Source organism: Anser anser (genome assembly GCF_964211835.1).
Source record: "Anser anser genome assembly, chromosome: 4".
NCBI classification, from domain to species: Eukaryota; Metazoa; Chordata; class Aves; order Anseriformes; family Anatidae; genus Anser; species Anser anser.
This window is the reverse complement of record NC_139724.1, coordinates 75,948,689-75,968,527: the sequence shown is the minus strand read 5'-3', so window position 1 is coordinate 75,968,527 and position 19,839 is coordinate 75,948,689. Positions and strand designations below refer to the sequence as shown.

At 59.1% G+C, this 19,839-nt stretch overlaps 1 protein-coding gene across 2 annotated transcripts in view; it reads left to right on the top strand.

Annotated features, from left to right (window-relative positions):
- Positions 1-4,980: 4,980 nt before the first annotated feature.
- Positions 4,981-19,839, top strand: part of LZTS3 (leucine zipper tumor suppressor family member 3) — a 41,770-nt gene continuing 26,911 nt past the window's right edge. The window contains exon 1 of one of the 2 annotated variants that reach the window (XM_083833941.1): positions 4,981-5,203. The gene's annotated coding sequence lies outside the window, so the exon portion shown is untranslated. The remainder of the gene's footprint in view (positions 5,204-19,839) is intronic. The other variant, XM_083833945.1, reaches the window with a different exon arrangement.

Below are 19,839 nucleotides of genomic sequence, written 5' to 3'. Positions count from 1 at the left end.
GCCAACGGAGACCCTGTGTGCTATCCACCTGCTCTGCGGAGGTGCCTGAATCATCCTGGGCCACTTTCAGTGCCATTATGGGCAGCTGAGGGGGGCTCCGATCCACGCGGCCAGTGCAGCTCAGAGAGATGCTCACGGTGCAGGCACCAGGACGTGGCCAGCAGAATGACGCCCAGACGCCACTGATGAGCAGTACCATCGGTCCTCTGAACCTGGGTGTCTCCACGCAGCTGAATCCCGCGCCAGAGAAGCCTGCTGTTATTTACTTCGATGTGTATCGAGGTCTACAGGCTACTTTGGCTGCAGAAACCCACTATCTCAGTGATACCTCCTCGGGGAGTGACCCAGCCCCGAGGAGCAGCCACTCCGCATCCATCCTTGCCCCCTTGAATACTGAAAGCTGTAGCAGGCAGCCTGAAAACAGCCCTCGTTACCCAGGTCTTCGTTATGTTTAACGAGAGAAGCCTCCCACCGATTTCAGCAGGAGCCATTTCCAGGGACGCACCGGACTCCCAGACTGCGCGCCCCTTGCACGCGTTCCCAAAAAAAGGTCCCCGCTCCTTCCCCGCTGGATGTGAACCGAAAGGTGGAGAAAGCTGCCAAAAAAACCCCAGCTCTGCCTGCGGGTTGGCGTGATGGATGGCAGGGCTCAGCCGAGAGCTGCTTCATTTGGGTGAAAGACGCTGTGTGGGAAGCAGCCCTGCCTGAGCTCCCAAGGTGTGTAGGAGCCAGCCTCGCTTCGTGCCCGTGCGTCGCTTCGGAGAAAACGAGATGCTGGGAGCCGTGAAGGGGGATGGAGGGCAGGGGAAATCTGGTTTCTGTGGGGATGAGGGCAGCAAGGATGCTTTCGGGGGAGTCTGGGACTTTCTCCACCAGGGAAGCCAAAGGCTCGTGGCAGATCTTGTACCCGAAGATGTCCAGGTGCACGGAGCGCGCCTGCCGTGGTTGGGTGTCTGGGTTTGTGCCCTTGGGTTCTCACTTGGAGAAAGCCCTCGGACTTTTTCCTGGCAGAACTGCTCGGCATCAGTGGGTCTTGAACCCCCTTGGACTCGAGGAGGGAGGATTTGCCACAGAACCCCATGCTTTCCATGATCCTCCAAAGATCTCCACTTCTGCTCCTTCCCAGAGTCCAACCAAGGGCTGAAACCAGCAGTACGTCCCCGAGCTCGCAGCCCCCTGGGTCGCCCCTTCCTCGGAGAGACCTCTTTGGTCTTGAGCATGTTCAGCACGCCACGAAAGCTCTAGCTGGTGATGAGACAGCCCTTGGCATTGGTATTTCTGAGCACCCCCAAACCATCTGCTCCAGTTTCATCCTTCTCCTGGGTCCCTGTGAGGAGGAGGAGACTCCAGCTGAGAGAAAGGGACAGGCCGCCCACGTGTGCTGAGTAACCATTGCCAAATTGGATGCCAGCGCGCGCGCACGCACACACACACAAATATTTCCACTGAGGTTGCTGTGAACAATGGTCTCCTGATTCTTTGCCGTCCTCAAGGATGGCAATGAGAGAACTCCTCTTCGTTGCCCACTTGGCAAGCTCGGAGAGGAGCACGCTCATGTTCTCTCTCCTGTGCCACCCCGCCTTGTGTCCCCACAACCCCACCTTGGTCCCAGCCCTTCTGTAAATATTTCCATGGTTTCTGCAAAGCCATGGGAAGGAGTGAGTTGTCTCCAGCCACCAGCTGAGGTTCGTCAGTGCCTTTTCCAAGGACACGCAGGAGCACAGGCACCCAGCCGGCTCTCGGCAGGTCTGGGTGCACGAGGGTCACGTCTCTGCAGCGTCGTACGTGGACGGTGGGATCTGCTGGTGAGGATGTTTGACCCTAGGAGGTGTGAGGAGCTGGGCAAAGTCCTGCTTACACGAGGAGAGGATGGGTTCCTGGTTCATCTGGTGGAGAAACCGGAGTGACTGTCCAGTGCTGGCCACTTCCTACGGCACAGAGGGGCAAAGAGAAGGGATCGAGGTTCCTGGAGGCAAATTTCATTACCTGAGCACTATTTGTAAATGCATGGGGGTCTTCACTCAGCCCTACGTTGTCCTCAGTTTCTCCATGCCTGCAGAGAGACTTCCAGAGAGCCCATCAGACCCCAGCTACCCAAGATTTTGCACCGTCTACAAATAGTTGGTACTTGCTGAAAAGAGCAGATCTGAAACCACAGTTGGCAAATTGCATCAACAAGCATATTCCCAGCGAGGCATTGTTCCAGTTTGTATATGTCTGAAAAGAACTGTTCAGGCATATGTTAAAGTTGGCACCTTCTCCCCGGGACTCGCTACAAGCTGACGGCTGGAGCATGATAACCACATCGAGATGCACAAAACATTCGGCAAATAAGGGAAAACAAAGTCCACTCGAGATGCTAGCAGGGCCGTGACGGTGACAAGCAGCAGGGGAAGAGCAACGTCCCCTGGACGGAGCCCTCATCCTGGCCTGCCGTGTGAGCCAGATGTATTAGCAAGCACTTTTGGAAAGGGTTCAAGAGCAGCGCAGAAAAGCCGAGCAGAAAACCTGCCGTCCCGGTGCTAGCCCGGGATAATCCTTACACAAAGGCTCGGCAGTTGGAAGGGGAGAGGAGGGCAGCACCACCTGCACCCGGACCGCGCGGCGTCCCCCAGGCTCTGTGCTTTGCACCAGGCTGAAGGAGGCGATGCCTTGCGGTCTGCTGGGGCTCAGAGGGGATGCACGGGGCTCGTGAAGGGCTCTCAGCCCCCGCTGAGGTCTGCGCCCTGCAAAACCCATCCTTTGTAGCGGTGAGGAAGAGGAGTTGGGAGCTGCTGCTGCTCCAGCTGTCAAGGCTACATCGGGCCTTTGCTCTGCTGGGGTGCCTTGGTAGAGTGCTCGCCCCCAGGGTGTCTCCTGGACTGAAAATGGCTGGAAAAAGGGGGAAATATTGTCCTGGTTTTGCTTGTCCTTGGGTGTCCACGTAGAGCCGCTGCTGGAGATAGGGTGCTGGGCTGAGCTGGTGGAGCTGCACCTTCATCGGAGCATCCCCTGAGCCACACAAGGGGCTCTGCCCCAGCCTGAGGGCGTCTCATGGCTGGGTGGGGGGACACGTGTGGGCTCCCCCTCATCCCTTCTACCAGAGAAGGGGGTGACTGTCAGAGAGGGGTTCACCCAAGGCTGGCAGAAGCACGGGAAGCTCAGTGAGACACCCCACACCCCCTCACGTCCCCTGGAAGAGGCAGCACCATCCTGCTCAGATGGCGATGACCTATGCAGCGCAGAGGTAGGACCAAAGGACCTCCAGAGGCCCTTCCAACCTCAGCCGGTCTGAGGTACAGCCTGTAATTCTGTGGGGGCAGCTGAGTGCCCGTCCGGCCTCATTAGCGGGAATAACTAATTACTTGCCCTGCTGTCTCGCTGGAAAGCAGCATAAAATGAGTGGCAGCAGCCCCCGCTTCTCCTCCCCATCCCAAGGCCTCTGTCAGGAGTGGCGTGACGCCCATGGAAGGGGACGAGGGGAGAAGCAGAGCCCAAGGGCGGGTGCTGTAGGACCCGGTGCCAGCTCGAGGAGGACCATGTGCCACCAACCCCTGCGTGGGTGGGAGCAGGGACATCATGGACAGCAGCTCCGTGGACCACGTTGTGGCTGTTTTCCTTCTGGCACCTCGGCTCTCTCGGCCTCTCCTTGCAGGACAGCATCACAGAATCATTGGGGTTGGAAGAGCCCTCTGAGATCTGGTCCAACCCTTCCACCGCTGTCACCCACCGAACCACGTCCCCAGGCCCCACGTCCAACCTCTCCTCGAACACCCCCAGGACGGTGACTCCACCACCTCCCTGTCACCCCGTCCCTACGCCTGACCGCTCTTTCTGAGAAGAAATGTCTCCTCATTTCCCACCTGAACCTCCCCTGGCACAGCTTGAGGCCATTCCCTCTGGTCCTATCACTGGTTACCTGTGGGAGGGGGCCGACCCCCATGTCCCCACACCTCCCTTTCAGAGAGCAATGAGGTCTCCCCTGAGCCTCCTTTTCCCCCAGACAACCCCCCCAGGCCCTGCAGCACCTCGGAGGGGTGATTTTGGGCTCACCCCACTGTTCCCAGTGCTCTCTGGCACTGGGAGGGGGGGCTGACACTGGGCCCAGCACCCCATGCACAGCCTCACCACCCTCCCTTCTCTACCAAGGGAGGCTTGGGGGGGGGGGGGTCACCCCCACAGTACTGGGGTGCCTTGGGGGGGGATGCAGGTGCCTGGGGGGGTGTTGAAGATGCCTTGGGGGGGGATGAAGGTGCCTTGGGGGGGGTGAAGGTGCCTGGGGGGGATGAAGGTGCCTTGGGGGGGGGATTAGGGTCCCTTAGGGGGGTGCTGGTGCCTTGGGGGGGGGATGAAGGTGCCTTGGGGGGGGGGATGTAGGTCCCTTGGGGGGGATGCTGGTGCCTTGGGGGGGATGAAGGTGCCTTGGGGGGGGGGATGTAGGTCCCTTGGGGGGGATGAAGGTGCCTTGGGGGTGTCTGAAGGTGCCTTGTGGGGGGATGAAGGTGCCTTGGGGGGGGATGAAGGTGCCTTGGGGGGCATGAAGGTGCCTTGGGGGGGGTGAAGGTGCCTTGGGGGTGATGAAGGTGCTTTGGGGGGGGATGAAGGTGCCTTGGGGGGGGATGAAGGTGCCTTGGGGGGGGTGAAGGTGCCTTGGGGGGGGATGAAGGTGCCTTGGGGGGGGTGAAGGTGCCTTGGGGAGGATGCAGGTGCCTTGGGGTGGATGCTGGTGCCTTGGGGGGTGTTGAAGATGCCTTGGGGGGGGATGAAGGTGCCTTGGGGGGGGCATGAGGGTGCCTTGGGGGGGATGAAGGTGCCTTGGGGGGGGGGTGAAGGTGCCTTGGGGGGGGATGCAGGCGCCTTGGGGGAGGGATGCTGGTACCTTCGGGGGGGCCACGCTGCCAGGGGCCGATCTGGGGGCGGCGAGGGAAGAGTTAAAGGGAAGGCGAGCGGCTCCGGCCTCCCTCCCTCGCCGCCTCCCCCCCCCCGCCGTTAGGCTGCCGCTTTGACAGGGGGTGGGGTCGGGGCCGGCCGCCGTTTTTGCCGCAAGAAGGGGGGGGGAAACGTGGCAGGCGTGCTTGGGGGTGGGCGACGGGCGACAAAATGAGGTGAGAGCCCCCCCGGCGGCCAGGCTGGGGGCCACCAGGCAGCCCTCCCGGCGCCGCCCGGCTCCATGCCCGCCGATGCCTCGCACCCCGCCGCTTCCCAGCGAGCATCCCCGCCACCAGTAAGGCTGTGGGGGGGGGGGGAACTGGGAGATACTGGGGTGGAGGATGGGGAAGGGGGGGGCACGCTGTTCTTCCCCCCCCACCCCACCCCCAAGTGGTTCTTTGGGGGTAAAAAATGGGGGGGGGAGTGGGGGGGGAGGGAAGGGGGGGGGGGGCACCCCAAATGGCCGCCCGGGTGTGATTTGGGGATGGGGTTTGGGGGTTTGGGGGCGGGGGGGGGCTGTGAGAGGGGTTGCTGGGGGGGTGAGAGAGGCTGGGAGGGGGGGACGAGGTGGGGGGGGGGGGGGGAATGGCTGCTTGTTTGTGCCTGAAGTCACAGCTGCCTGGATCCGGCCCCCGCGGGGCCCGCTTGGGGATGACAGCACCCAAAAATAGAGCAGGAGATGGGGAAATGTTTGTGGTTTTTTTTTTTGGGGGGGGGGGATTTGGGCACGAACCCGCTTGCCCGGCAGCATCGGGTCGGGCGTGTGTTGGGTGGGTGTGTGCCCCCCCCACCCCCCCTTTGCTCCGAGACCCCCCCGGATCCTTTATTTAGGGCTTCGTTTTGGGGTGATGGAGGGGAATGGTGGCTGGGGAGGGGGGGGCTTGATGTCGGGGTGGCGGGGGGGTCTCGGATGGAGCCGGCAGCGGTGCTGGCGGCCGAGCGGGCGCTCGGCGTGCAGTTGCTGGGAATTATGTCATCGGCCTCGGAGCTGGGTGGCCCTCGCCCAGCAGCGGGGCGAGGTTGGGGGGGGGACACGAGGCGGGGGGGCACCTGCGTGGGACCCCCCCCCCCGGGGAGGCACCGAGGGCGACGTGAGGATGGGAGCATCGCTCCGCTTCTCCTGCTGGCAGGGCTGGGGGTGGTTGCTGAACCCCCCCCCCCCCCCCAAGCAGGCTGCATCCCTGCCCCACAGCCCCGCTGCGGCCCCACGGGCATCGCCGTGAAGCCAGGGGCTCTGCGGCACTGCAGCACCGACCCCCACCTCGGTGTGCGTGTGGAAATGGGGGGGCAGAGACCCCCTCTGTCACACACCCCCCCCCCGTGAGGCTGAGGATGGGGCAGGGAGAGGAGCAGGGTGCTGCGGGGCGGTGCTGGAGCTGCCGCTTTCTGCCCCACACGCAGGTAGGGGGGGGGAGAGATGCTGGCGACAGCGCCTTGAATCCACGCTGGGAGCGAGCGCGCCCAGCCTGGGGGGTGCCGCTGCCCCCCCCGTGAGATAACCTCTGGTGCCTCGCTTAGCTCCTCCAGCCTCTGCTTCCAGCATCCTTCGTGGGCAAAACCCGGACCGTGCCAGCAGCGGGGTCCTTCCGGGCTGACACCGGCATTAAAATAGGGCGCAGGACCCCCCCCGGCAGGGTTTGGGGACCCCTCTGTCACCGGCTCGCCCGTGCCCTCCCCGGGGAGGCGATCGCCCCGCGCGGTTTGTTTATGTGCAGGCTGGAGCGGCGATGTGCCGCCGCTATATATAGCACGCCGTGCTGTCATCCGAGTTCAGCCCGGCTGGGGAATTTATTTCCTCGCCGAGCTCGGGAGGCGACCGGGCCGGGAGCAGGCGTGGGGACGCCGTGCTGCCATCCCCCCCCTCCCCGCCCCGTGCCCCACGCGCTGGCTCTGCGGGGACAGAGGGGCCGAGGGGGAATTTGTGGAGGGGAGCAAAATTCCCCCGCTGGCTCCGCAGGGCTTGGGTGGGTGTTTAAGAAGTGGCGCAAGGGCACGCACGGCCACACGTGCTCTGCGTGCCGGGATCCCCCGTCCTCGAGCTAATATTTGCTGGGTCACCGGGCTGATGTCTTAAGGAGCAACCCCACAGCCCCAGATACAAAAAGGGGAGGTAGAAAAGTGTTGGAGAGCCCCGTGTCCCCAATGTCCCCGACCTCCACAGGGGTTGCAGCATCACCGCAGTGGCACGGGCACGGCGCACGGTGCGGGCATCTCCTGCCGGCCTCCTGCCTCGCCAAAGGGCAGGCGGGGAGGGCGGTTTCCAAAACGCATGCAGGAATCCCGATAAAGTGGGTTGCAAAAAGTTTCTGTAGGGAGCCCTGTCCCGACGGGGAAGCTTCGGTGTGAAGGGGGTGTCGCCGGAGCTGCCGTAAGGCTCGAAACCTGTGGGATCGCGCCAGGGAAATCCCAGCCGTGCCCAGGGCTCTCGGAGAGATCCGGCAAACAAAGGGTGAAAAGAGGAGATTTCTCTTTTTCCCTTCTCGGCAGATCTTTCCCCATTAGTCATTCTTGTCACAGGAGCTGGCAAACACGGTTATTATTTGAGGGATCTGAAAGTGAAATGGAGGCACGCGCCCAGGAACCGAGGTGTCCCGGCCCCGGGGGCTGCTCCGGCCCCTCCGGGTCCCCCCCCGGGGCTGGGGAAGTGGGAGAGGGTCCGGGCACGGACCGAGAGCTCGGTTTTGGGGCCAGGTAGGTGCAGGAAAAGCACCCAGCCGTGGTGCTCTGCCATGAAGGTGGTGGTCCCAGCGCTTGGAGACCCTGCCCCAGCCCCTGCCCTTCTAAATAAAGGGGGCAAAGCGTCCCCCAGGCTCATTTCTCCACCACCCAGGCGCTGTCCTGTGCCCGATGACCGAGGGCTGGGTGAATCCAGGCACAATCCTGGCTGAGAGAGTGGAAATTCCCCCCAGGGCTTGTGCAGGAGCTGCAGAAGCCACCAAGCTGCTGCAAGGCTCGCCACCAGGCCCTCTGCTACCCGAGTTTCTCCCTCCCCAAATTGTCTTTGCAGTGCATACACCGATCCTGTGGATTTTAGTTTTGCTGCCCGGGTCTGGCTCCTGAGGCAGAAGGACGCAGAAACCAGGTGGGACCGTGGCGATTCCAGCTCCAAGTCACAAACGTGGGCCCCAAACCTTGCTGCTTTTATTGCAAAAATGCCTCTTCTTAGCCGCCGCTCTTTCCGTCCTTCTCACACTCATGCACCGAGCTTGGCAGCAGCCACGAGGGCTGGAAAGGTTTTGGGGTCTCCTTTGGAAGCAAGGGCTTTTTTGGGATTGCGGGACAGCAGCTGGAGCCTCGCTGGGGCACTTTGTGCCCAAGGATCCGGGAAGGCTTGCGTGGAAATCACACCTCCAACCTGGGCTAAGAGAGAGCCTCTCCCATTCTCCATCATTTGGTAGTCGGGGGATTTATTTAATGAGCCGAGCTGGACTTTTCCTCTCCACGAATCTCCCCGATAGCTTTCTGCCCTGTGTTTTCTGATGCCCTTTAGCATCCCGGCCGGTCCTTGCACCTCTCCAGGCCCACGCGGGTGTAAGGGAGCCCGTTCGCTTCGCAGGCAGCTCGGAAGCAAGCCGATCGTGTTATTACCACGCGCTGCTCCTCGCACACACGCACAGCCTCACAAATATTTATCAGCTGGAGAAACACACGGGCTCGGGAGTTGCCAAGTAACATAACAAGAGGCGCTTTTAAATAAATATACGTGCGTCTGCGGGTGACGAATTAACCAAATCCGCTGGTATGTGGCCCAAAGACGTGCTTTCCTCTGGAAGCACAGCACCGGCAGCAGTAAGGACGAGCTGAGCCAGGAAAAAAATGTGCGATAAGCACTTTGTGCGTGTGTCCACCAGCGAGGGAAACGCGGGGGGAGTCGGGGCCGTGCCCGTGTCTGCAGGGAGGGAGAGGCAAGCCCAGTGCCGTGGGCTGGATCTCCTCCTGCAGGCCCCAAGGGCTGCTCCCTATATAGGACAGGCTCAGGTTTGCAATATACCCCATTGTGGATCCTGTGTTGCTCACTGGTTCTCCGTTTCCTTTGCCTGTGAGCATCCACGAAGCAGCCCAGGGCTCCTCTGTTCAAATAAATCCAGCAGCAGCTGCGCTTACCCCAGCCTGCCCCACGCTTGGGTTGCATTCCCCACCTAACCAGGGTTTTCCAGGGCTCCGTCCCTCTTCTCCCGTCCCTAAATCCTGCTAAATCCTTGCTGTGCAGCCGGTTTGCAAGCCTCTCCTCCTTCCAGGGAGAAGCCCTGTCTTGCGGGGTGGGATTCGGTGGAGATGCTCAAGTCCATCAGCTCCTCCCCGCTGTCCCCGGAGAGCTGGAGGCACTCGTGTGGCCCTTAAGGCTGTCACTTTGGGGGTCACTTTGGGGTCCTCGCCTGAAGTGAAGCACGAAGAGGGGTCCCTGGGCACGAAACTGGGCAGAGCCAGCGGGGTGAGCACCCCCAGATGTGTCTTTTCAGGGAGAACCAACACTGCCTGCCCTTGGCGTGCCCAGGGCAAGGCTGAATGGGTGGGATGGGGTTGTCCCCAGCTGCTGGGGGCACCCTGTGCTCGTCCAGCTTGGGAACAGCTTCGTCCCGCGTGCCTGCGCCCTCCCCTCCGGGCTCACAGCACCCCGCAAAGGAGCCGACGTGCACGGGGAGCTCGGAGCTTTTATTAGCCCCGATGCTGCAGCTGTGGGCACGGGAGCTCGTCCCCTTGTCCCTGCTTTCTAATTATATCCGGTGATCTAGTACAAGCTCTTTCTGCTCCCCGTGGGCCGTGCCGTAATTATATCCCCAGCCCTGCCCTTCACAAGTGCGTGGAGGGATAACCCAGCCATCCCACCCGAGGTTTGGGGACCAGCCGTCCCACCAGATGCTTCCCTGTCCCTCCTGCTCGGGGCACCGGGGACATTTTGCTCCTCGTGGTGCAAGGAACTGCAAGGGGACGGGGACAGGGACGTGTCTGGGGCCGCCCAGGGAAGTGGCGGGGTCCAGCTCCTCCTGTCTGCCAGCAGCTGAACGGGGATCGAGCTGGATCCTGACGAGATTTGCCATCAGCAGGGCCTGGAGGAGCAGGAATACCCCGAAAAGGTGAGGGTGCAGGGCACCGTGGGATGGGAACGGCCCCGAAAGTAGGTGCAGAGGCAGCCTCTGCCCCCCGTTCCAGCAGCTGGGCTGGCTCCTGGCTCCTTGGGGTGGCTCAGAGGGGACAGGATGGAAGGGAGAGGACAAAACCGTCCCTAAAACCATCAGGGATGCTGACGGAGATCAGCACCCTGCTCTCCCTGCGCCGTGGTCCTGCTTCCCCTGCCCAGGAGGGCTGGGAAGGAACCAGGACCTGCTCCCGGCTCCAATCCCTCCCTCCTTAGGCAAACACATTTCTCAAAATGCCTCTAGGAGCAGCCACAGCCCCACCCCGTGTCAGCCAGGACATAAATACCACCTCACATGATAGGATGAGATATTTTAACGCCTTATCTCGTGGATAAGGCTGTGAATTTGCGAGCTGCACGTGTTTGGGGCCGGCAACGTCCCGCGGCCAAGGACCTCTTCTGTCTTCCAGCAGAGCCAGGGCAAACTCATCTCACCCGTGGCCGACGCCTGCTGGCGCTCCCCAGGGACAGACAGGGCTTTGTCTCCCCCCCATGCTTTCAGGAGCCCGAAGTAGCTCTTAAATAACCATTTAAATAAAAATTTTTAAAAAAATAAAACGCAAACAAGGGAGCCCAGGCACCCGGCGGGACGGCAAACACTCCCGGAGGAGCACCAGGCGCGGTGTTTGCTTTAAGAACGAGTCCTGCAGCTCACACGAGCAGCCCCGAGCAGCATCCCCACGCCCTGCCCACCCTCCAGCATCGCATCCTCCAGCCGGAGGTGATCCCTCCGAGCTGGGACTTAATTGCTCCTTCTTTAATGAACTCTTCCGTCCGTCGTCCATCGATGGCTTTTCCTCCCCGCTTCAACCCTCGAGGAGGCAGGAGCTGAAGCGGAGGCCGTGGAGGGGCACGGCCCCAACACCAGGCAGGACGGGGGAAAATCCTTTCGCTGCAATTTTCCCCCCCGTGGCATGGGGGTGAAAGGATTTGTGCAGCCCTGCAGGGCTCGTGCGGCTCGGCCTCACGGGGACGGGCAGGGGTTTGGGCCAGCATCCTGCTGCTCAGAGGGGGAGCAGCCGAAAGACAACCCCAGCACCCCGCGCGTCCCCCCGGTACCGTGTCTCTGCTTCCACCACCCTCTGACTCTTTCCCCTTTCACTTCCAGGGCGCCTTTTCCCCGGCTCTCACAGCTTTCTCCCGCCACCGCATGCTTTCCTGACAGCTCTTGACACCTAACTTCATTCCAATCGATCTCGCGGGGCTAATTAACTGATCGCAGCAATCGGCATAAACTCCCCAGGTGGTTGCCCCTCTCGGGAGGGCCGCGCGGTGGCCGCTGGCCTTGGGCTTCTGCTTCGGGGCCACCCCGGGCAGGGACCCTGCAGGGGTGCAGGAGTTAGGAAGGGGCAGCCCCGGCACGATTCCCTTGCAAAATTTATTGCCAGGGGCCAAAACCTCGGTAGGTCGAGCGGGGAGGATCCAGGAGGTGCCACGGGTTGAGTGCCCTCTGATGGTCTTGGCTATTTTGGGGGGGGTCTGAGGGTAACTTTCTTCATCCCTCCAGTCCTGCGTCAGCTTTGCTGGGCTGAGCCGCATCCCTCCATCTCTTCTTTCTCCTTTTCTCGAATATTGCCCTGCAATCAGCATCCCTCCAGCCTGCTGGGACCAGAAGGAAATCCCAGGGCTTCTTAGATATAGGATACGCAGCAGGCCGCAGCACTCCTCGCTCTGCTTCTACGGGACCCTCGGGAGCAAATTACGAGAGGCCGCTGTTTAAAAATGTTTGTCCCCAGGCCGTGGCGTTTAGTGTTTTCCTGGCTTACTAATGGACCGGAAAGCACTTTGTCGCCCCTGCGCAGGATGAAACATCAGCCTGCTTTTTGCAAGGCCAGGAGAGAAACCGCTGAGCGTTTCTGCCTTTGCTCCCCTGTCACCAGCGATTTTCTGATCTCCGGCCAAGTCCTGGGAACGCTGCTGCGGGGTCACTTGGCTTGCTGCTCTTCGTTTTGGGGAAATCAAAGCGAAAGAGGCTTCTTCCCCGTTGTCTGTGAACCTCGGAGCGAGATCTGGTACGGGCAGCCTTTGGGAAGGGGATTTGCTGTAAACTGAATTTGCTGCGCCCCAAAAAGTTGCGGGGTAAATGCCCTAACTTCCTTCATCCAGCACTCAACCGTGTTCTTGTCCCAGCAGCCGACGTTGGGTTTTGGGTGGGGAAAAGACATCCTGAGTGAATGTGGGGTCTCCGAGACCCTTTGACCCTGCCCATGCTGCCAAAACCCCAGATTGTTGGCCATAATTGTAACACAATTCCTCTCCGAAGGCTTGCAAGGCAGGGCAGAATGAATTTCCCTCATTTCCCCACAAGAACCTCATCCCAAGAGACATTCAATGGCACCGTTTGAATCCATTCAAACCCTATTAAGCCTTTCTAATGCAAGAAGGGGAATAAAGGCAGAGACAAAAGGCTGTTCTGGAGGAGGGGAGGGGAAGGAAGCGGCTCCCAAAATGGGAGCTGGACCGGACGGGATCAGCTCCGGCAGTGAGAGCTGGCGCCGATGCCCACGGGGCTGTTTGCCTCTTAAATGTGGTGAAACACAACGTGGGGGCCTTCCTCTACCTCTTCTCCCAAGGCCACCACCTCTGGCCAGTGGGACAGAGGCCGTTTGGGCCAGCCCTTCCAACTCAGCAAGTCGTGGAGAGCTCCTGCAGGGCTTTCAGTCCCTTAGGACGAGGGGTCTGTGGCGCAGCGCGGCCGCGCTCTCGTGTCCTCCTCTGGGGCCCCGTGTACCTGCCCGACCCGTGGTGCTGTGCTGGGTGTCAGTGCCAGGTTTTTGTGCTGGTGAGCCGCCAGGCCCTGCATTTCTTGGCAGTCCCTCCCCAGGAGTCAACACATCCTGCTGCCACCTCGGCGTACCTACCCGCTGGCGTGGCACCGCGGCACGTGTCCAGCCGAGTCACCCTGAACCAGGACACCCCAAAGCTTCGTCCCGGCCAAAATCTTCCCTGGAGACACCCCCAGGAGCCACCAAGTTCTCCGGGGGATGGTGACCACATGGCATCTCCTTACCAGGGGATTTGGGTCCTTTCCTCCTTACCTTTCCCCAGGGGTGCTCTTCCTTCCCGCACCGTGCCCCAAAGGGCAGCTATCGTCCTCCCTTCCCCACCAGCCCGCCGTCCTGCTAGGGACAAGCTTCTGGTTGCCCTGGACTGAAACCAAAAAACCAAGATTTTCCCTCGGTCTGGAAAATTTGGTGGTTTATTTTACTTTAGCAAAATATTAGAGGTTATTATTATTATTATTGTTGTTGTTTTTGTTGTTGTATTATGCACAGGTGAACCTCTGGATCATGGTCATTTGGGTTTTCCCAGATCCTCCTCCACCCTTTTTACCTTCCTGAGACATGCCGCGGGCACTTACTGTTTTAGGGGTGAACAGCACGGAAAATCAGTACAAAGAATAAGTGGGGAGGTTATAAGAACAGGGCCTGTTGGACAGCCTGTGAAATATTCCCCGAATACTCTCCCAAATGTGACCTCTATGCATTTTGCACCAGCTCTCGACGGATTTCTGTCCCATGAACTTGTCAAGCATCCCCTCGACCCTGGCACCCGCTGAGCATCAGCTGCATCCCACGGCAGGGGAGTTCCCCAGGCCAGCTGCCACAGCATGAGAAGGGTTTTCTTCCCTTTTTTTCCCCCCGATTTCTTCCTTTACCTGGCTCCTGATGGCTTTTGGCTGCGTGCTTCTCCCTCCCACCCCAAAAAGGAGTCAGGGACGGACTTCTGTCTGTCCTCCTCCCAACCGCGAGCCGTATGAAGCACTGCCCCAAAGCCACCAGCGCTCTTGTAAAGCCTCCCTGAGTGATTTGTCAGCGCGGATTCAGTTAAAAACCTACAGAGGGAAGCTGCTGAAAGTACAGCCGGTGTTTGTGCCGGCAGCTCCCGCGGCAGCCGCTGTCAGCAGCACAGGTGAGACGAGCGGCGTGGGATCGCTGTCGTCTGCTCGCAGCCCAGACAAATTACTAGGGATGTTGCACCGGGATGAATTCCGCCCCGGATATAGGATGTGCGAGCTCGCGACACGTGCCAGACTCCTCTGGAGCATGTTTCGGAGGAGCTTCCCATCTTATATTCACGTCCGAGGCATCGTAATAAAAGCTGAGGCATAAGTGCCTCGGGAGGAGGGCAATATATGACCATTGCTTGGGGCCCGGGGCATCATTCCCCACTTTCTCCCTTGTTCGGTGATCCCCCGGGGGCAGGGGTTGGAGGCAGCGCCCCAGCAGCCACGTTGCCTTCGGTAGCCCCAGCAGTGCCAGCAGCCCGTGGTGGAGCATCCCAAGGACTGTTTGTTTAAAGGGTTATCTGCCCGGTTAATTTACCCCCGCTCTCGTAAAGCCATCCGAAGCATTTTCTCACGGCTGTAACTGAATGCTGCGCTGGCAGCGAGCAAACCGAAAAACACACGTGAGCAGGGATAGGGCACGAGGGCGAGGCGGGCTGGTTTTTCTCCCTGTGGGTGCAGGAACAAAAGCTCCATACAGCAGCACCGCGTGAGCTGCCCCAAACACCACCAAGCTGGATCGCAAAGCTCGGGTGACGACAATAAAAGAGGGGAAAGCCTTTAAGGGGAAGGAGGAAAAAATCCAGGAACAGTAGGGCCATTTTCCATCAGTCCTTGACAGGTGATGGTCATCTCCCTGTTGACAGGGGAGTGACTGCAAACAGGAGCAAAACGCTCTGCCTTCTGGGCACGTCTCCTTGCACACCGGGTTGTTCGTTTAGGGATCACAGGGCAGCTTGCAGGGCTTCACGTCCCCGTTAGATCTGGCCGAAATTACAGCCCTGTTGAGCCTTGTAGCCCTCCTCATCCTCCGTCGCCCAGGTCTCTGCGTCTTCCAGGTGGAAAAAATTGCAGAATTGGAAACAGGGAGCAGCCCTAGCCTAGGAGCCCAGGGTGGATTTTTCTCCATCTGAAGATGGTGTCGGAAACAACCCTGGGTTAGAGGAATGTACTGCGATGCTGGAGGAGCCTCTCCGGGGTGATTTGGGTAAATCTGTTGCGTTTGCAGCCGACCTGCAAAACGGGGAGGAAACTAGAGTCGCGGCTGGTCTGTGCCTCACTTGTTCCTCCTTCTCTGCCCCAAAACTTGCTGCCGTGTCCTTCATGTTGCCGGACCCAGCAAAGGGTAGCCCTGTCCTGTGCCGTCTCTGGCTGCTTCGCACCCAATGCTGCACGAGCGAGAGAAAGCAGATCAAAAGGCCTCCATCAAACCAAGTCATTTGCAACCCCTGTAGCTATTTCAAAGCCCCATTTTCCTTTTGCAGAGGATGTGGAGGGAAGGGAGAAGTGTTCAAAGCCCAAAGCCGGTTCTGAAGTCCAAAGCTGGGCAAGCAAAAGGGTTTGTTTAATGAGACAGAGAGCTCAGAAACCCACGAGAGCAACACCTCCCTGCAAATCAGGTCATTTACTTAGTGAGCGAAAAATGGCTTCCCGAGGTCTGCAGCACAGAGGTGGAAATCAAAGAGCATTTGAAGGATTGAAAACCAGGCCCACCAGGTCCCCACCAGCCTGGCAGGCACCGAGGGAGGTGGCTAAAACATTTCACCGTCCCGTTCACAAGGATGACACTCTCCACGCAGCGCTTCAAAGCCTCAGAGCCTCCCTTTTCATGGGGACTCGGGTCAGGTGCCAGACTAAACTCCAAATTCTTTCCCAGATGGTTAAAATAAAAAAGAACCCATATAGCTGTGTCTAGCTCTATACCCAATGTATATGAAGTGATAAAACCCCTGGCACATATCTTGTGCGAGCTAATTATAGGATTTGGAAGCTAATGTGATAATATTTTCTTTAGACGTGTGGTGCAGATGTAATTACTTCTCCGGAGATGCCAACCACAGATGACGCAAGATGCCCTTATGTAATCTGCTGTTATTATGCAGTTATGGAAATCTTCCCTCTCTGGCCCATCCCCTGCTTTCTCCTCGACACCTTCTTCCTGTTTTTTTTCACCTTAAAGTCCCTATGGATTACTCAGAAGGCAAGGGGTGAGGTCAATAGGGCCAGCAGTAAGCGAGCAGCAGGGCGGTTGGGTAGAAAGCCGGCTCGTGGTGTCCCCACGCGCCCGTCGGTGGAGGAGCAGAAGGAGCTGATGGCTCTGTGCCGGCCGTGCTGGCTCCACTGGGGCTGGGAAAAGCTCCCCGACCACCTGCCCGCCTGGAAGGGCTCACGTCAAAGCCAGGTCTCCCCCGGCCCTGGCATCTCCCGTGGCTTGGACGTCAGCAGACAGAGGGCTGCCATCTGCTCCGCCAGCATGCCGCGGAGGAGCACCAGCGTGGGGAGCCTGCCAGAGCCTCCCCAGGATGGCACCAGCCTCAGGAGCCCCAGGAGGGGACGGGGATGCCAAGGTTGCGATCGAAGGTTGCTTGAAGGTCTCCCAGGTGGCCCACAAAGCCACTTCGGACAGGGTAGAAGCGCTGCATGACCACAGGTCTCCAGCCAATAATGCTTTCAGACCAGAGTGATTTTCACCTGTGCTTTCGTGCTTTTTTTCATGCTTTCTTTCTTCAAAATGCCCCCGTCCCACCGCCTTCCTCCTATGGCCGGACAGGCAGCAGGGACACGGGTGCATCCAGGACACAGCCTTCCTCCACCGCCAACACACCTCAAAGGGGAAGCAGCCTCCTGAACCACCAGCAAACCCCACCTCGACTGCAAATATTCTGCAGGAAAGGTTGCTAAACATCCTGGAGGCAGGACACCAGGCACCCCGGCCCCTTTGGGGCCAAGAAATCGAGCCAGGGCAGGGTGCAGGGAGCCCAGAGGGGGGAACAGGCCACGCATGGGCTTAAGGAAAAGAAGTGAGAGCTGGCAGCTGGAGCAGGGAGGGGAGACAAAACCACTGGGTCCCCACTGGGGAAACTTGTTTCCAGTCACGGTCCAGTGCCAGCCACTGCAGGGGAATTTTTCTGTAGGGCAGGGAATACCCACATTGCTCTGAGGACAAAGAAGCCAGCCACGGGGAAGCCAATAGCGGTGGGGGGGGGGTGTTTTTTGTCATTCATTAACCACAAACCGACTCCTGCCGGAGCCCGGGGCCATCAGTCATGGGTTTAGATGGCACTGCAGCTCCCACTCGTCCTCCCTCAGCCAAATTCCTCTCTGTGGGCCCTGGCTGGGTCCCCAGGGGCTGGGAGGGAGCGCAGGCCTCGGGGTGCACGCAGAGAGGCTCGGTGCGGTGACATGGCGCCCAGGCCCGGCCCCACGGCCCTGACAGGAGCTCCTTTCACCAGGGCACCAGGACCTCTTGCTTCTGTTTCTGCTGAAGCCGATCAGCCCCCAGCTTGTGTCCAGAGAGGTCGACCAGGATGGGGACGGAGTGGGTGGGCCAGGCACCGTGCATACACGCAATTTGTACCTGATGATGATTTTGCCCTAATCTCCTCCTTTGTGAGGCAAATAAAAGCCTTCCACCTTGAGCCAGGCAGGCTGAACCTAATCCCCGAATCCCAACATGGACAGAAATGGCACATTAGTGACGTTAGATAGTGGAGATCTAGCCCTGCTGGTGGCAATTTATTTCGCTCCCATTAATTTTTACCAGGCCTGACCTGCTGCTTTGGGACTGAGAATGGGCCTGGGCAGCATCTAGGAGGTTTGCTTCCTTTGTGCCGGATAACCGCTCGAGGCTGGGTGCTTAGATAAGCTTCTCAGGTCTCCAAATTAGCTGGGAAACCTGACAAACCCCCATTTTCTCACGGCATATTGGCTACTGTCTGGCAGAGACCTTGCCACCATTGCCACTGGGCTGTCGTGGTTGCTCAGCTGAGGCGTGAAGGCAAAGCAGGGAGAAAGGACGGCATTGCTTACCTGCACACTTCTTTTCAGCTCCTAGGTTTAAGATGGATGAGGATCTTGGCCAGCTTTTATGTGGTTCGAGCTCCTGTGAGAGGATCAGGCTCTCTCTTCCCTGCCAGAGGATGCGTGTTTTGAAGGGCTGGTGAACAAAACCCCCTCCGGTCTTTCCTGCCATGAGCTGCAGGAAGGAAGGAGGCCATTTGATGTGCGTTTCTTCTTGCCCGCGAGCAGTTACGATGAGCAGGCATGGGATGGGGGTGCCATATGGCCAGGACAAGCATTTTGTGGAGCATCACATGTTCCCCCCCATGCGGCTCAGGCCTGACCTACATAGCGTGGCCAAGCCACCATGCCGGAGCATCATGGCTTTCACCTCCCACAGCTGGAGATGCAGGAGCCTCCCCTGATTTACGGGAAAACCTGAGCTACGCACCAAGCTGGGGCTTGCCAGCACTGCAGACGGTTTTTCTGCTCTGTCTTGATCCAGCACAGCCCTCTCAGGAAGAGACAGCTTATACCAGCAGGGCTGCTTTGGGCAGGATAGGAAACCGTCTCTCTGGATGACAGGAACCAGAGTCTTTTGGCTTGTTCACGTTGCCTCAAGCAGAGCGGGCAGATGTTGTCGTGGGCTGGAGATAGAAAGCGTCCCCCTTGTAACAAATGGCATCCACGCTGCTTTGCAGTGACCCCCCATCAGTCCTCGGCGGTGGCTTGGAGAAGGCCCTCTCCCATCCACACCTCTGTGTGGGTAAGGGGGAGCCTCACACGGCCTCAATTTATTCACCTGAATGAGCAGGAACGAGCTCTCGCAGCGTTTCAGCTTTCCTAGCAGCGCAGTGGTGGCATCTCATTGTGTACGCACCGGGGCAGGTGAATTTGCAGGTGCAGACGGGGCTTTTACATCATTTAAATAGCCCACGGTCTCTTCTAGTGCAAATAAATGCTGGGCGTTCACGGGACATTGTTTTCCTGGGAATGCAGCCCAAGGGCTTGCCCCAGGTTGAGCAGATTGCAGTAGTGGTGATTGTATCATTTTTCTACCATTAAGGCTGCACTTTCTGGCATGGCACAGCCATGTTCCCCTGCCAGTAACACACTGCCTGCTTGGCTGCAATTCCTGTGGTCCCTGCGAGACACCCACAAAAATCAGGCGAAGCAGCATCTCTCCAGAAACGAAGGGATGTCCCTGGATGCTCAACACCCATGAAATGAATAGGGGAAGAGCTGCAAACAAAGGCCACAAATTCAAGGAAGGCTTTCACCAAGGCACATCGAGGTGCCCACCTCAAGGAAGCTGCAGACCCCTGAGAAAGCCCCTACACAAGCTGCAGCCCTGCTGTAACTCACCCTGAGGACTGGAGTTACTGCACGAGATCTCCTTTCAGAGTGCAACCTGTCGGATGTCAGCCTCTTACAAGTGCAGTCGGTTGCCAGCTGAGGTGGGAAGCTGGATTTAAGCCACAGTGATGCTGGTTGGAAAGCTCGGGAGGTCTCCAGCCCCGCTCCGCAGTCGCAGCAGGGCTATCGTCGTCATGTTACCCACTTGACCTTGGTGTTGCCCACCAAGGCTTGAAGACACGAGCTGAAAGCATGTGCCAGAGCCTGGAGACCTTCACTTAGGAGGTGTGGTTTTTTCTTGCTCCTCAGGGCTTTGAAAATTTGAGAATGAGTCTGAGGGAGGAGATTCATTTTCCCATTTCTGTCTTGCCACGTGCCCGAGCACATCGATGCTCTCTGCTGAGCCCAAGGGAAAATCCTGGGTCAGGGACGTTCCTCCAGACCTCGCTGATGACGATGTTTTGCTCCCACTCCAGTCGGTGCAGAAAACCCTTAACCACTTCTACAGCTGCAGTCCAAGGACCTCAAAGTGCTTGGAGATCTTGAAACGAAACGGCTCCAGCGGGAGTGAGATCACCCCGCCGGGGGAGCTGCTCCGAGCACGCCACTTGTGCGAGAAAAAGGAAAGAGAAAACAAAGGATCCGGGGAACA